Source organism: Pteronotus mesoamericanus, unplaced genomic scaffold (genome assembly GCF_021234165.1).
Source record: "Pteronotus mesoamericanus isolate MK-2021 breed Mesoamerican mustached bat unplaced genomic scaffold, CSHL_Meso_final contig_130, whole genome shotgun sequence".
Taxonomy (NCBI): Eukaryota; Metazoa; Chordata; class Mammalia; order Chiroptera; family Mormoopidae; genus Pteronotus; species Pteronotus mesoamericanus.
Window position 1 is genome coordinate 15,782,909 of NW_026555060.1, and position 16,106 is coordinate 15,799,014.

The window sequence follows — 16,106 nt, forward strand, 5'->3', positions numbered from 1 at the left end:
CTTGCCTCCTTCCCCCCTTCCCTCCCTCAACCCTGTCCCTTTGGTTTTGTCCATGAGTCCTTGCTATATGTTCCTTGACTTGCCCTTTCCCTTCCTTTTCCTCCCACCCCTCCCCCCTTTTCTTAATATATTTTTGATAACCTCTTTTTATCAGCACCCTCAGATATGACTCATCATTAGAAGAGAGGAGAGGTACCCACTGAAGCTGAATTAGAAAAAGAGTATGGATTCTTTTGATAGACTATGAATAAATGAGGTCACTTCATTTTTAAAAAGGCTATTAATTCGTTCATATTGATAATTACCGGAAAGAGGTAAAAATGATTTCTTAAGGCTTTAATGAAAAAAATAGAAAAGAAAAATTTAAGCATAAATCCCAAATAAAGAGATGAAAATTCAATTCCTTGACTTCTATGATGCTTTTTATAGTACCAGCCTAGTTGGCAAATATGTGCCATGATTCATTTTTGAGATTAGGAGACAATACATTTAGTCAAATAGTTCTTGTCTCTCCTTTGTATTGCTTATAACCAATGAATTAGTCCCAATAAAGATACTTTTGCAAGACGCCCAACTCCTAGTTTTTCTAAATTTCATTATATGTGGCATAATGAGAAGGGTGACATAGAATCAACTTATTTTTCACAGCTTATGTCCAGTACTGATGGAGGCATTTACCATTCAGTTGCCGGTTTACCCCTGCTACAGACCTAGCAATTAGGCATGTCCACCCCTTTTTTGCTGATTAGGAACTGAGGCTCAACAAATTCGAGTAACTGGCAGCTGCTGGTGGGTGTCCAACAGAATTAGATTCCCCTGAACCTTAGCGCTCTCTTCTCAGGTCTGTAAGACAAAAAGGTTGGACATTACTTTTAAGCTGTAGCTATCAGAAGATAGATCTGACACCATATTTCTTTCTAGCACAGCACAGGGTCTTCTTGAATAACAATCTCTAATTTAAAATGTAAGAAATAAAAAATAAAATAAAATATAAGAAATAAACCTACAAGTTGATTTATCCTCAATTTCTTTAAACACAGTTTCCTCTAATAGTCTCAAGTGCGGAAAATTCTCTCTTGAGAAGTGAGATGGAGAAGAGAGGACTTGCAATAATCTCTAGGGAAGAATATGGAGTTATTCAGAAGTATTGACAACATTATAGTAAATTTCATATTCAGAAAAAGTTTTAAAGGTCCATTGTTTTTATTGTACAAATCCTAGAAAGTTAAGCTCTGGAAATTCTCCATGGTCAGTGGGTCTTGGGCTCCACTAACTGCATGAGAGATGAGGCAGTAGCTACATTCTGGGGGTGCCCTCTGATGTTCTGGGGGTACCTTTGGACAGGTCTTTAGCCCTATTGGTTTTTTAAATCTGGAGAATGAACTGATTTGGATATTTGACTCCTAAGGCTGTTTCTAATGACAAATTTGTGTGCCTTCATGCCACATCATTTTGTCTAGTACACCCAAGAAGACAGCTTAAGTTTCAAAGAAATCTAGTTTAACTACACACACACACACACACACACACACACACACACAGATGCCATTCTATCTGATGAATATATTTGTAACATTTATATCTTCCTTATAACTTTGGTACAATACTTAAATTAGATAATTACTGATAATGAACGCTGCTTATTTATTTCTGCAAAGCTGAGGTACTATATATTTTGTGGCTGCAATCTAAGGTTTCTTCTCCAATCACTAGAAGTTGTATTGCCTATAACAGATTGTGTTGATATTTCCAGAAGAGTTAATGAAGTAGAATATTTTTCAGAAATTAAAATAAAAATTATTGGAAATTTTGCTCTTTATTAATCACATCAGCAAGTCAATGTTTTTATATCAAGAAATTATGTAACAAGATTCTAAATTATGTTCCCAAGAGTTTCTGAGTATAACATTTCCATATGGTAAGAGTCTGTAAAATTTTACAACACATTCACAAATCATTGTGACAAAAAAAAATACTAGTTTTAATTTCTTAAAGCCAATGTCATTTTTTGGATATAATTTTGTGATTTTATTTCTTCATGCTTTGAAATTAAAAAAAAATGCATGCTTTCTTAAAAAAACAGATACATATTCATCAACATAAATGAACAGATTACATAGCTCTCATGTATACATTTTTTAAATCTAAAGTAAAAGCTAAAGTCTCTATTTTTAGTCTGTATTACAACACTTTTTTTATTTCTCTTGTGGTACTTGTCATAGTCTGTGTGCATTTTATAATTTATCTGTTCATTTGGTCTTTGTTTGACTCTCCAACTACAAAGTGAGCTGGTTCAGGAAAACAAACTCTCTCCAGGTATTCCCAGCAGAAAGGGATATAAATAAGGGAATTCAATGGTTACAAGAATGTTGAAAGGGTGGGAGGAGAACAATGAAAGCTTGTCACTAGCTTTATGAAACTCAGGAACTTTCTGGAACCACAGAACATTATTGGAGATAATCATAGCTGCAGAAATCACCCTCGCCAGTGCTTATGGCAATATCTAAAGCTACTGGAAAATCTCACATCAGCTGAAGCCCAGACACCTGCCCATGGAGTAACAATTTGGCTTCTATTTTCCAAATCTTGTGAGACTGTATCTCATTGGCAGACTCTAATCAGAAACCCTCCTAGCAAAGGATTCTTCCAGGAAATGAGCTCTCAGGCTTCCAGACCTTGTGATAGTTAGGGATGCATAGAAGGGAGTATTGCTCGGGGGCCCACAGTTAATTCATATACGCTCCAAAAGGGAAGGATCTGTGTTACTTTCATTTGTTTTCCCAGTGGCTCACAAAATTTTTGGTTTTAGGATCCTTTATACTCTTAAAATTTCCTGAGGATACCAATAATAGCTTTTGTTTATGTGAGTTATATCTATCCACATTTACCTTAAAGAAATTAAAACTGGACATTTACCAGTGTTAATTTATTAATTCATTTATAAATGTCAATAATAAAATCATTATATATTAACAGAAATATGATATTTCTTATGAAAAATCACTGTCTTTTTCCAAAATAAGCAAAAAAAAAATGTGAGAAGAGTGGCATTGTTTTACATTTTTGGAAATCTTTTTGTTGTCTAACATAAAAAAATATAGCTTTTCTATTTTCTATTAAGACAAGATATTAGGCCCCAGCCCAGGTGGCTCAGTTTGTTGCAGTGTAATCCTGTAACCAAATGGTTGTGGGGTTTGATTTCCAGCTGGAGCAGACATTTAGGTTGCAGGTTCAATCCCCAGACCAGGCACATATTATTCCCATTCAGGGTGTGTGTGATCCCTGGTCCAGTGTGTATGGGAGGCAATTGATCTATGCTTCTCGTTCACATCGGTATTTCTCTCTCTCCCTTCCTCTTTCTCTAAAAGCAATGAAAACATGTCTTCAGGTGAGGATAAAAAATTTTTTGTTTAAACATTAGATATTAAGAACAAGAGTGAAATATGCAAATAACTTTTCAGTATTATTATGGAAATAGTTTGGCCCTTAAAGACTGCCTTAAAATTTCTCAGGATGACACAGAGTCCCTAGACCACACTGTGTTAACCACTGCATAATCATATCCTTAGCCATTAACATCATTATCTGACACATGATATATGCATAAAAGATTTTTTTGAATGAATTAATCAGTAAAAGAACATTGTACCTCTGAATTTTTTTGTTTGTTTTCTGTTTGCAATGCATGTAGAGAACAATCTGTACATGTTTATGAAGGAAGATTTTCTTTTTCATTCATTCTCAGTCCTCAAAATTTTGTGGCTAGAAGACAGAGAACAAATATGAGAGGCCATATGTCACCAGTAGCTCTTTCAAGTGTAAGGACATGGGGACTTTCCAAATGAGCAAGGAGCATGAGATAATGTTTTAGCTGACTAAACCTAGCAAATGCCTTTAGAGAGGAAAGTTACAGTTATAATTCTGAGATGAAGTTGTGAAAACTTTAATGGAATTATTTCAGAAAAATTATCTAAAATGAAGACTCAATCTAAAATGCTATAGTTTCAAATAATTAACTGTATTAAACAGCTTCTTTGTGTAAAAAAGTAGCAAAACAAACATATAAATGTTACCGATTGATGTCTTCACCAGTTTTAAATCATTGTTATTGGAGCAAGTAATAAATTTCCTGTCTTTTAAAAGGATCACTAGCATATAAAATTTTCTATGTACTTTGGCCTGAATATAGTTTTATTGAAAAATTTTAAGCAACTGTTAACAATTGGCCATATAACTGAAGGCACTTTATGGAGATATTGGCTCATGTTAAGAAGGCAAATGAAGCTTTTTGGTATTAGACTGAAAATAGCAAGTTAAGCACATCCATTTATCTCCTTTCTTTCTTAAAACCTAAAAAAAATATTAACCATATGAATGTGGAAAATGGGAGGAAACAGCAATGGATGGAAAGTTTTAACAAACATTAAGGAAGGGAAAGGGAAGGAGGAGTGCTAACAGATTGAGAATTACGACTCAAGTGCCCACCTGTCAAGTAGACCTTGCCAATAGGCAGCCAGCCAATTCAACCCTGCAGAACCCATGACAGTGAAACTCTAGAAACACCAAGTACCAGGAAGGGGTGATGGTGCAGAAGAGCAGACAGGACCAAAGCAGGGGAATGGTTGAAAGAGTAGAGGACTTCTCTAATACCTTAAAAGATGGCTATCCCATACTTTCCCTACCCACCACCAACTGCCCCCCCAACCAAAACACACCCTGCCTGCAGAAAATCTGAGGTACTCTCTCTAGATGAACTCAGAACTCAAAGCACCAGGTGGAGAGAAAGACTATCAGGGAGAGAATGACTCAAAAGAGAATAAAATAAAACTCCATAGATCAAATGGTAGAGTTCTCAGACTCCTTCCTTAGACCTGCTTCTAGAATGATGGCAGCCAGTTAAATTCAGTGACTGCATTCTGAGGAATCAGAGAGACCTCAGAGAGACAATCTTCAAATAATACCATTTGTCATTTACTTGATCAGTCCCCTGATGACCTAATAGTGATACTCACCTGTCAGCACAAAGTTAGCCATCTCTATGGACACTCTCAGTGAAGCTTTTTCAGTGGCCCTGTCTCAAACAGGACACACAGCTAAGGTATCAGACATTGAGCAAACCTCCTGCCTGAAAAAGAGAGACCAAGAAAAATACCAAGAAGAAAGATCTCATGGGAAAATGACAAACTGCAAAGAATAGAGGAAAACTTGAAATATATTTGATCTTAGTATGAGGCAAAAAGAGAAAATGTTGTAGTCATAAAATAAACACAGGATGCTATAAAAGAGAAACAATCAGCAAATGTGAAATAATTCTTGGAAAATAAAATAAAGTAGCTAACATATTTTAAAAATTTATAGTCAAGGTGGAAGATAAAGAAATCTTGCAGAGAGTAGAGCAAAGAGACGAGGGGTAAAAACAAGGATTTTTTTAAAACATAGAAAATTAGCTAAAGTCAACAAAGAAATAGCCCAGGTTGAGAACTTCGCAGCAGCCCATCCAGAGCCATGATAGAAAGGCCACGAGGAAGGGGGTTGAGAGTGATCCTGTGAAGCTTACTTCTAAACTAAAGAATCAGTTGGGAAAGAAGAGTGGGGAGAAAGGCAGAGCAGAGAAAGACAAGCACACCTAACCTGCTGAGAGTAACAAACATAGAAAAAAAAATCAAACAAAGTACATTGAAATTTCCTGCCATATCTCAACAGGGCCACCAGGGAGAAAATGATGACTAGAACATCGTGGTCCAGTGAACTCATAAGGGAATTTCAGAACCTTGGTTAAAGTAGGACGTAATATAATTCATTAAAGTACAGAAAAAATGCAATACCTATTTATAATTATCTCATCTTTTAGTTTGCATTTTTTATGTATGTGTTAAGATGAATAATGTGTATTAGTCTTTATTTGTAAAATAACACATATACATTACATATATATGTGGTGCATATATTTCTGGTAATATTTGGAACCTATTAATTTTATAATTAGTCATTAATTCTCTATAACGTTGTGCTTCAAAAGCAAACTTACAGATGTATAGGAAAGGGGCAGGCCTGACATGAATTCAATATGAAATACTTCACTCAAGGAATTCCATTTTAATTTAGGTTAATTTATCAGAATAGCTTCAAACCAGTATCATAAAAGATACCCATGCATTTCCTGTGTTTCCTATTCAAAGAAATAATTATGTCTCACATTAGAAGGTGAAGGGAGCAATAAACCTGGGAACATTTAGGAGGCTCCCTTTCCTTGAGGGAGGTCAGGCTAAAGGTTAAAGGAGGGTGGGCTGCAGCCTCAGCTCTTCCAGAATAAAGACATGACTTGAGAGTTTGCAGAATCTTGTGGACATCTCTGAACATTAAGCTTGGCTTTCAGACTTAGGACGTTTCCATCCTTCATCTGAAATCACCATTATGATGATCATTGCTCTTGGAGGATCAGCATGTGTCATCCTACTCCCTTATCAGTTGCAGAGCAAGCAGTCATGTTTAAGGAAAATGTTTGAAAAACAAGCAATGGAATAGAAACTCAGTGGGAGTATTGTGATAATGAAATTCTGTTTTACATTTACTAGAAGCCCACATGTTTTTCTGAAGGTTAAGAAATAGGGGATGTTATTCTTAAGGAGTAGCTTGTGTGTATCTAATGACGGCAGACAAAGTCTCAAAGATAGTAACTGCTCCCAAAGCTCTCTTTTCAAATTAGAGGGCTGCTGAGTGAACAAGTTGAGTTGCTCCTCGTGGACTATTTGGTCTCTTCCAAATTACCTGGTGTCTACATTAATTTAAAAGGAAACATCATTGGGAGCAGCTATTAATATAGAAAATAACTAACTTAAGTTGTGGTTCCGAGAGCTGGACTATGTAATCGTTTACAGATGTTCATTAATTTTTCATTTTATCTAACACTGGTGAGGGCTTTAAAACATATAAAAATGGAGTAGATTTTAGTTTCCATCTGTTTTATTTTTGGGGAAGCTGGGTAGCCTTAGTAAGTATCCATCAGTCCTGACCTTTGCCTCTATTTTACTTATTTTCCTCTTCCTTCTAACACTAAGCCTTTGGAGTGTCACAGAAAAAGCATTGAATGAAACCACTGAAGACTTCCCTTATCTAACTCTGACACTTGTTAGCTGTCTTACCTTGAGCAATTCACCTAACCTTTCTGAAGCTTAGTTTCTCCATCTACAGCATAAAGATAATGACACATGCCTTCCCTTCCTCTCTAAGCAGGGAATTGGAAGTGTTTTATAAAACCCAAATTTATATAAATTTATAACATTCTAAAAACTAGGGTTGGAAGATGGCATTTCATTTAAGAAAGGAAGTTTGACAAACTTTGAAATCATTTCAAAATGTGCTTTTCTTCTGACAACTAAATAAAAATTCTTTCCAAGCCTTGGGTCATGAATCATTCTATGGAACCAAGAAGGACCTAATTCTAGAGGCAATGTTTTTTTGATGTTATTCATCATTCCATTTAGATATAAAATACACATGAAAAAGATCTCCGTCAGCAGAACAGTTTACAGACTAAAACTCATAATCATCTTTATCTTTTAGCTATTATTCTGATGACAAAAAAGGTGGTGTCTTGTGGGGTTAGCTCTCTGGTTGCAAATGACTTTGCTCCTGGACTCCTTTTGTACAAATTGAATCCACACATAGGGTCTTGATTTAAACAAAGTAAAGCATATTTCATCTTGAAACATCAAGTTTCCCCTGACTTGGTCAGTGGGATGGAACATCACCTGCACTGTAACCCTCTTGCTCCCAACTTGCCCACCAGCAGCCATTGACACTGCAGGATCCAGTGTCTTTGTGAGCCACGGCCTTTGGACTACTTCTTTCCAAACTTCCTCCACAGGCATCTTTGGTCTTCTAAATCTGTATTGATAATGTTTCTCACTAATCTCTACATAACCCACAGCCAAGATGGAGGCATAGGTAGATAAACTTTGCCTCCTTGCACAACCAAAAGAAGGACATAAATAAATTTAAAAACAAAATATAACCAGAACCTCCAGAAAATCAAATTGTATGGAAGTCCGACAACCAAGGAGTTAAAGAAGATTCATCCAGACCAGTAGGAGAGGCTGAGACAGGCAGCTGGGGCAGAGAGGGCATGGCAAGCCAGTGGCTGGAGGACAGGGAGGGCAAGACAGCAACTGGCAGTCCCACATTTGTGCATGGATAAACCTGGAGGAACAGCTGGGGAGCAAGACAGACTGAGTAATCCCAGGTTCCAGTGCAGGAAAAGAAACCCTCAAAACCTCTGGCTGTAAAATCCTGTGGGGCTGCAGCAGCAGGAGAAACTCCCAACCTCACAGGAGAGTTCATTAGAGAGACCTACAGAGAGACAATTTTCAAATAAGCATGTACACAAACCTGCCCACCTGGGAATCAGCACCAGAAGGGGCCAATTTGTTTGTGGGTAGTGGGGAAAGTGACTGATAACTGACCAAGAGCCGAACAAGTGGCACTGTTCCCTCTTAGACACCTCCCCCACATACAGCATCACAACTCAGAAACCTGGGTTGCCCCACATTGGCAAATACCGAAGGCTCCATCCCTTCCAATGTAACTGGTGTGCTGAGACAAAGAAATATGGCCCAAATGAAAGAACAGATCAAAGTCCCAAAAATAGACCTAAGAGATAAACAGATAACCAGCGGGTCAGATGCACAGTTCAAAACACTGGTAATCAGGATGCCCACAGAAATGGTTGAGTATGGGCGCAAAATGGAGGGAAAAAAATGAAGGCTATTCAAAGTGAAATAAAGAAAAATATACAGGGAACCAACAGTAAAGGGAAGGAAACCGGGACTTAAGTCAATGATTTGGACCAGAAGGAAGAGATAAACATTTAACTGGAACAGAATGAAGAAAAAAGAATTTAAAAAATGAGGAGAGGCTTAGGAACCTCTGGGACAACTTCAAATGTACCAAAATCTGAACCATAGGGGTGCCAGAAGGAGAAGAGGAAGAGCAAGAAATTGAAAACTTATTTGGAAAAATAATGAAAGAGACCTTCCATAATCTGGTGGAAGAAATAGACTTCTAGGAGACCCAGGAAGCTCAGAGAGTTCCAAAGAAGTGTTGGACCCAAGGAAGCACACACCAAGGTACATCATAATTACATTATGCAAGATTAAAGATAAGGAGAGAATGTTAAAAGCAGCAAGAGAAAAGGAGACAGTTACTTGCAAAGGATTTCCCATAAGACCATCAGCTGATTCTCAAAAGAAACCTTGCAGGCAAGAAGGAGCTGGGAAGAAGTATTCAAAGTCATAAAAGGCAAGGACCTACATCCAAGATTACTCTGTCCAGCAAAGTTATCAATTATAATAGAAGGGCAGATAAAGTGCTTCCCAGATAAGGTCAAGTTAAAGGAGTTTGTCATCGTCAAGCCCTTAAAATGTGAAAGGGACTGATATAAGAAAAAAGAAGATCGGAAACTATGAACACTAAAATGACAACAAACTCCCAACTATCAACAACTGAACCAAAAAACAAAAACAAAAAACCTAAGCAAACACTAGAACAGGAACAGAATCACGGAAATGGAGATCAGAAGGCAGGGGGAGGGGGTGTGAATGGGGGAAAAGGTACAGGGAATAAGCAGCATAAATAGTAGATACAAAATAGACAGAGGGATGTTAGAATAGTATAGGAGATGGAGAAGCCAAAGAACTTATATGTACGACTCATGGACATGAACTAAGTGTGGGGGGGATGCTGGTGGAGGGGTTCAGGTTGGAGGGGAAAAAAGGAGAGAAAAAGAATGGGATAATTGTAATAACATAATCAATAAAATATATATTAAAAAAATAAAAAATAATAATAACCTCTACATAATCTAGAAGCATGCTGAGCACACATACATGAGATACTCATAAAACACACACTGATTGAGTTTAGAGGAATATTATCTTGTATACAAAATATTATGTGAGTTTGAGTCAAAGGGAGGATTTTGGCATAGATGTATGTGTTGTCTGCCTAGAAATAGTTGTGCCTTTGGGCACAAATTATTATATTTTAATATGCCTAAATTGTCATTAACAATTGAACAGTTGCAGTTTATTTGAGAATAGGCCATTTATAATCTTGCAGAAGAAGAATATGCCCATGGAGCCTGCTACTCAGTAAACTCCCACTGCTTAGTGACTGGAGGAGGAACAGTTTGAAATGATGAAGAAAGATCTTCATTTCTAGTCTCAGTATTGCCACAAGCTGCTTGGGTGACTGTGGATTAAGTGCTTTATCTCCCCGAGACTCTATTCAATCCTTCATCTAACAATGAATAATTAGATTGGTTGATTTGGTTAGTTCTGTAGGTGTCTCTGCATTTGTTCTGAATCTGCCGATAATGCAAAAGAGAGACTGTAGGTGATAGCAGTCCCTACATCACAGGTGAGTTTCTAGAAACTGTGTGGTTAGCCCTGACAAGTTTTCTGGAAAATGGGTGCAACAGGTCCTATAGGGAATTGGGCATGGGATTCTAAGAATCATATAAAATCATTTCTATTTCTACATAACTCATCACAGAAATCCACTGTGACATTTCCAAAAGTGAAGGAAAGAAAGAGCAACAAAAATCCCTTACTGCAGGAACTGGATACAATATAGAGGTATGTTGCCCAGTGGTTGTGTGGGGGAGTTTGCAGTGGTGAGGCCCAGAGCTAAACAATCAGTGGCGTCTCAAAGTCAGCTAGGAGCGGTTGACCTTCATGCCCCCTCCCACCTACAGCACTTTCCACAGAAGTCATTTCTAGCCTGGTAAATGATCTGAGTTCCTCTTTGTGGGCTCCTTTTGACTCATACAAGGAAGTTACGGAAGCACAGGTATGCACTTTTTATTAGAACTAAGGAAGTGCTTTATTTTTCTCTCTTATTTTCAAAGGAACTTTCTGTATTTCTAATTTCATTTCAGGGTGGAAAGTGAAAGCTGGGAGAAGCTGTTGTGGAGACAGCAGGTTGAAATCTTAATTTCAGATACTTGCTTTTTATAAAATGTCCTGCCTGTTTGCCAGCCAGGTATGTCCCTGAGTCTGGACCTTACTTCCTGTTGGGAAAGAGTGTGTGGAGCCAGACAAGAGGAGGGTGTGGTAAAATCAGCTGGCAAATAAAGTTTTAGGGGCCAACTTCTTCTGATTAAAATAGCCTCTGCCTTTGGGGCCAGTGGTTTCCGTGGAGATTCTTAGTTGAAGATGAGCATTTTTCATGTAGGGAGAAAGGGCACTGGAGGGCCATTGCCTCAGCTCCTTTACTTCTGTGTGGAGCAGCTCTGTGAATCACTGATGCAGGAAAGGCATGATTTCTGCAATGTACTTGGATTAATTAAATTAAAACTCTGACATTAACTGTTAAGGAGAAAGAAAGAACACAGCTACTCCCAGAAGTCATGAATCAGAAGTTTCGTATATTTACATTACGGACAAAGAGGAGCTGCATGTCCACAGATGGGAAGGATAATCTTTAAAAATATCAATGTTCTCTCAAACTATAAAGTGGGGAAAGAAAACTAATATATACTGAATCCCTGCTTCATGGTAGGCATTGTACTAGGGGTTTCGTGTAGTGGATAAGTAGTTATAGCAGTAATAATAATAAACAAAAAATAGTGCCTGTATTGTTTAGCATGTAATGTGATTCAAGTTCAATTTCATGTGCTTTATACATGTTATCTTAATTTCCACAAGTCTTTTATATTAATAACTCCATTTGTAGAAGAAAATACTGAGGTTCAGAGAGGCTAGCTACTTACCCAATATCACACAATTGAAAAAGAAAGAACTGGGATTTGATCCTTGGTATAAATAAGTACAAAACCAGGCCCCTGATCTCTACATCAGACTATGTATTTAACAGTTAATAGCACCCTCTTCCAATAGGCAAGAAACTGAAATTTGGGGTCTTGTAATTTCTCCAAGGTTAGCATTTTAGGTATTGTTGTATACAGACTTCAAACCCACTGCTTCAAAACACATGCTTTTACTCTTCTACCTCAAATAAAGCCTTTGTTATGCCATATGCTTAGTAATGAGAAACCTTATAACTAAGCACTAAACCTTTAAATCTTTGTTCAGTCTGGGTTATACACACAGTCGATGTGAATGCTTCTTTCTTTTGGTCAATAAATTTACCCAAATTGCCTTTTATATTTGTCACATCCTTTTTCATTTCAACTTAAAAAAATTGATTATGTATTTGGAGGCTATTTGATTAACATCTGATTCTAGGATTGTTCCAGAGAGTTGAACATTCAATACTAGTGGGAATGTTGCTGCATTTCCTTTCATAGGTAAAATGAGAGTTTTCCCAAATTATACTTTCTTGATCAGAGGTTGGTACCATAGGAAAAAAATTGTTGACTGAGATTGGTGTGAAATCTAAGACTTTATAGAAGCAAACAGACTTGCAACATTAACCACAGCTTCTCATCATTGCTTTTGTCAATGTGTGATAAGGATGAATCTTCGCATGAGGAAGCAGTGTGCTGGTTTGCAGTATATTCGGCAAGTAATGAATTTGCAAACTGGTCTTCCTTGATCTGAGCAAAATAATTGTTTTTTTTTTAAATCTGGATATATACATATATTTGTTCTCCTAATACATGATGCCATTTTATAGAATTTGACCATGAACCCTCTGTGAGGCTGGGAACCATTTTAGGGACTGGCAGTGGGCTGTCTCAGAACTTCAGTTTCAGATAGATCTGGTTTTGAATCCCAGTTCTACTACTTACAAATAGCGTGACTTTGGGGATATTAATCTTTCTAGTTTTATTTTCCTTATCTGTAAAATAGATTACTTTAAGGATTAAATCAGATAATATATGGTGTTCAGAGTAAGTGCTCAATAAGTGATAGTTATGATTATAATGATAAAGATAAAATTCTTCAATAATTTGCTTTTTTTTTTAAAAAAAAAAACCTAAGACCTATTTTTCTCCTATCCTTAATTCCTGTGTACCAAAGTAACAAGAATGTAAAAAACTGTTAAATCATCAACGTCAGCTGACAAAATGATGTCACAATTTTATAATGGATAGAGAAAAATCAGACATGTTTTTCAAATTGAGCCTTTTCAATTCCAACACTTTTTAATACTGACAAATGTGTGTGAAAGCTGGAGTGTAACAAAAAGTTATGTGGTAATTTTCTCGTGAAATGTAATATGAATTCTCTCACAAGGAATGAAATTTTTGTTTAACAAAAAGTCATAAAAACTCATCAACCATCAATCAACAGTGATTTTAGACTATTCAGAAGGTGATGCTGGCAAGACAATTCAATTAAGGAAAGAATAGTGTTTTCAGCAAACGGTGATGAGTTAACTGGATATTCACATGCCAAAAATGAACTTGAACGCTTTTTTTTTACACTGTAAGTAGAAATTGATTTAAAAATGGATCATAGATCTAAATATAAAAGCAAAAGCTATAAAATTCTAAGAGGGAAATAAAGGAGTAAATCTTTCTGACCATGAATTAAACTTCTTTGATAAAACACCAAAGTACAAATGACCTAAAATGATAAATTGGAGTTCAACAAAATTAAAAACTTTGGTGCTGCAAATGATTCCATTAAGAAAATGAAAAGACAGCCCACACAAGAGGAGTAATTATTTGAAAACCAAATATTTGATAAACGACTTGTGTCCAGACTATATTAAGCACTCTTACAACTCAGTAACAAAATAAAATAAAATAAATGATTCAGTTGAAAAATGAGCAATGGAAATTCAAATCAAATCACAATGAGATATAACTTCATACACACTAAGATGGCTATAATGAAGGAGAGACAATAAGTATTAGAGAAGATATAGAGAAAGTAGAACACCCATGCATTCTGATGAAAGATGTAAAATGGTGCAGCCACTTTGGAAAACAATTTGGCAGTTCTTCAAAATGCCATATATACATATTGCTTCTGTTTCACCCCAAAATTCCACTCTTGGGTAAGTACTCAAGATAAAGGAAAAGATACAACCACAGGAAAACTTGTACACAGATACTAATAATACCATTATTCAAAAGAACAAAAAAGCGGAAACAATCTAGATACCCATCAAATGATAAATAGGTAAATAGAATTTGACATATCCATATAATAGAATATTATTTGGCAATAAAAAGGAATGAAGTATTGATACACACTGCAATATAGATGAATTTTGTGAAAGAAGTCAGTCATAAAGGATCCCACATTGCATAATTCCATTTATATGAAATGTCCAGAATGGGCAAATCTATAGAGATGGAAAATAGATCACTGGTTGTCTGAGGTTGGGAGGTTTTTTGGTAATAAAAGGCAACTGTTAAAGGCTACAAAGTTTCTTTTGAGGAGGACAAAAGTTGATGGTGGTGATGGATGTACAACTCTGTGAATATACTAGAAATCAATGAACTGTACCCTTTAAATGAGTGAAATGTATGATACGTAAATGCTATCTCAATAAAGTTAAATAAAACAACAAAGAAGGAGGCAGTATTTGGGTGTTTTCCCAAAGTCAAATTACCTAAGCCAAGTGTACAGGAGCCAAAAGTGAAAGGAAATGAACCATGCCTATGGAAGGGCTCCATACAAAGCATATACCTATCAATTTCACTTATTGTTCAACAGCTTGATTGTAGTGTCTATAGATGCATCACCCCATGTCTAGCTATTTTACTCATGATGGACACAGAATTCCTTGAATTTGATGTTGCAATATATGTATGCATAATCATATTTCTATATATTTATACATACATACTTTGGTATATTTTTGTGAGTTTCTCTTCATGAGAACATCCTTTGATAAGTTCTTTAAAGGGAAATTATCATGCCAAATTGTCCGCCAAAGTTGCACCAATTTATAGACCAGTGGAGGAGAATGTTTGTTTCCCCATGTTTGCCAATACTATCCAGAATTCTAATAAGTGAAATCTATATATTTTTGTTTAAAATAAAATTTATTTAGTTCTGAAGAAATCTAAGCATCATTTCATTTACTTATTGACCATCTGTATTTTTTCTTTGAATTTCTTGTTTTTAAATTCATTTACTTATAGACAATTTAAAAAATGCATGTTTCTTTGATATATACTTTGCAAATGTCTCCTTTTGTTGTCCATTTTTTACTATAACTGTCATGTAACTGTCTAAAACTTTACACTTTCAATTTTTTAAATCTTTTCCTTTATGACTTAACATTTTGTATTATCTTAGAAAGGGTTTTCCCACTTCAAGATTAGAAATAAACAAGCCTAAGCTTTTTTTTTGATACTTTGTGATTTTACTTTTTACATTTAAAACTTCAATACATATGGAGTTTGCTTTGATGTGACAGATAGAATGGAGATTCAGCTTTATTTTTTTGAATGATTAAGACCTACTTCAACTTTACTAATTTATTACAAACTCCACTTTTAGCATGAGCAACATTTCATAAATTCCATAAATCTAGGTCTATTTACAGACTCTCTGTTCGATGCCAATAATCTTCTGTCTACTTTGTTTTCAATACTAAAGTATTTTATTTACTTCAGTTTCAGAATATCTCAATATTTGCTATTCCCTTTCATTATTCATCTTTTCCAGAAGTAGCCTGGCTAAGATCACTCATTTATTTCTCCAGATTCATTTCGTTAAAGTACTAGAAAAATATCCTGTTGATACTGATATTTAAGAAAAATTGATATTTAAAAAAATGACTTGCCCTAAGGACAAATCATGTTTTTTGTGTATTTAATTTTTTTAAATGTCCATCAATATATTTTTTAAGGTTTCCCTCATGTATTCCTTGTATATTTCTTTTAAAGTTTTCTCTTATATATGTTTATGCTGTTGTTATGAGTGAGATCTTTTCCATTTCTCCGTTATATTTATCCTCTCATGATTGGTTTATATATGAGAACATTCATGCATACTTGTGTTTTATAGGTTAAATTTGTAACCAGTAATTATTTCTGAATTACTAATTGATGTTAACATGTGTAATAAATACAGTTTTACATTCATATACTGTATATCTATAAATAATTAAAATTATTCTCCTTAATATATATTTATATATAATATGTAATATATAGATATTTATAAATTATACATGTG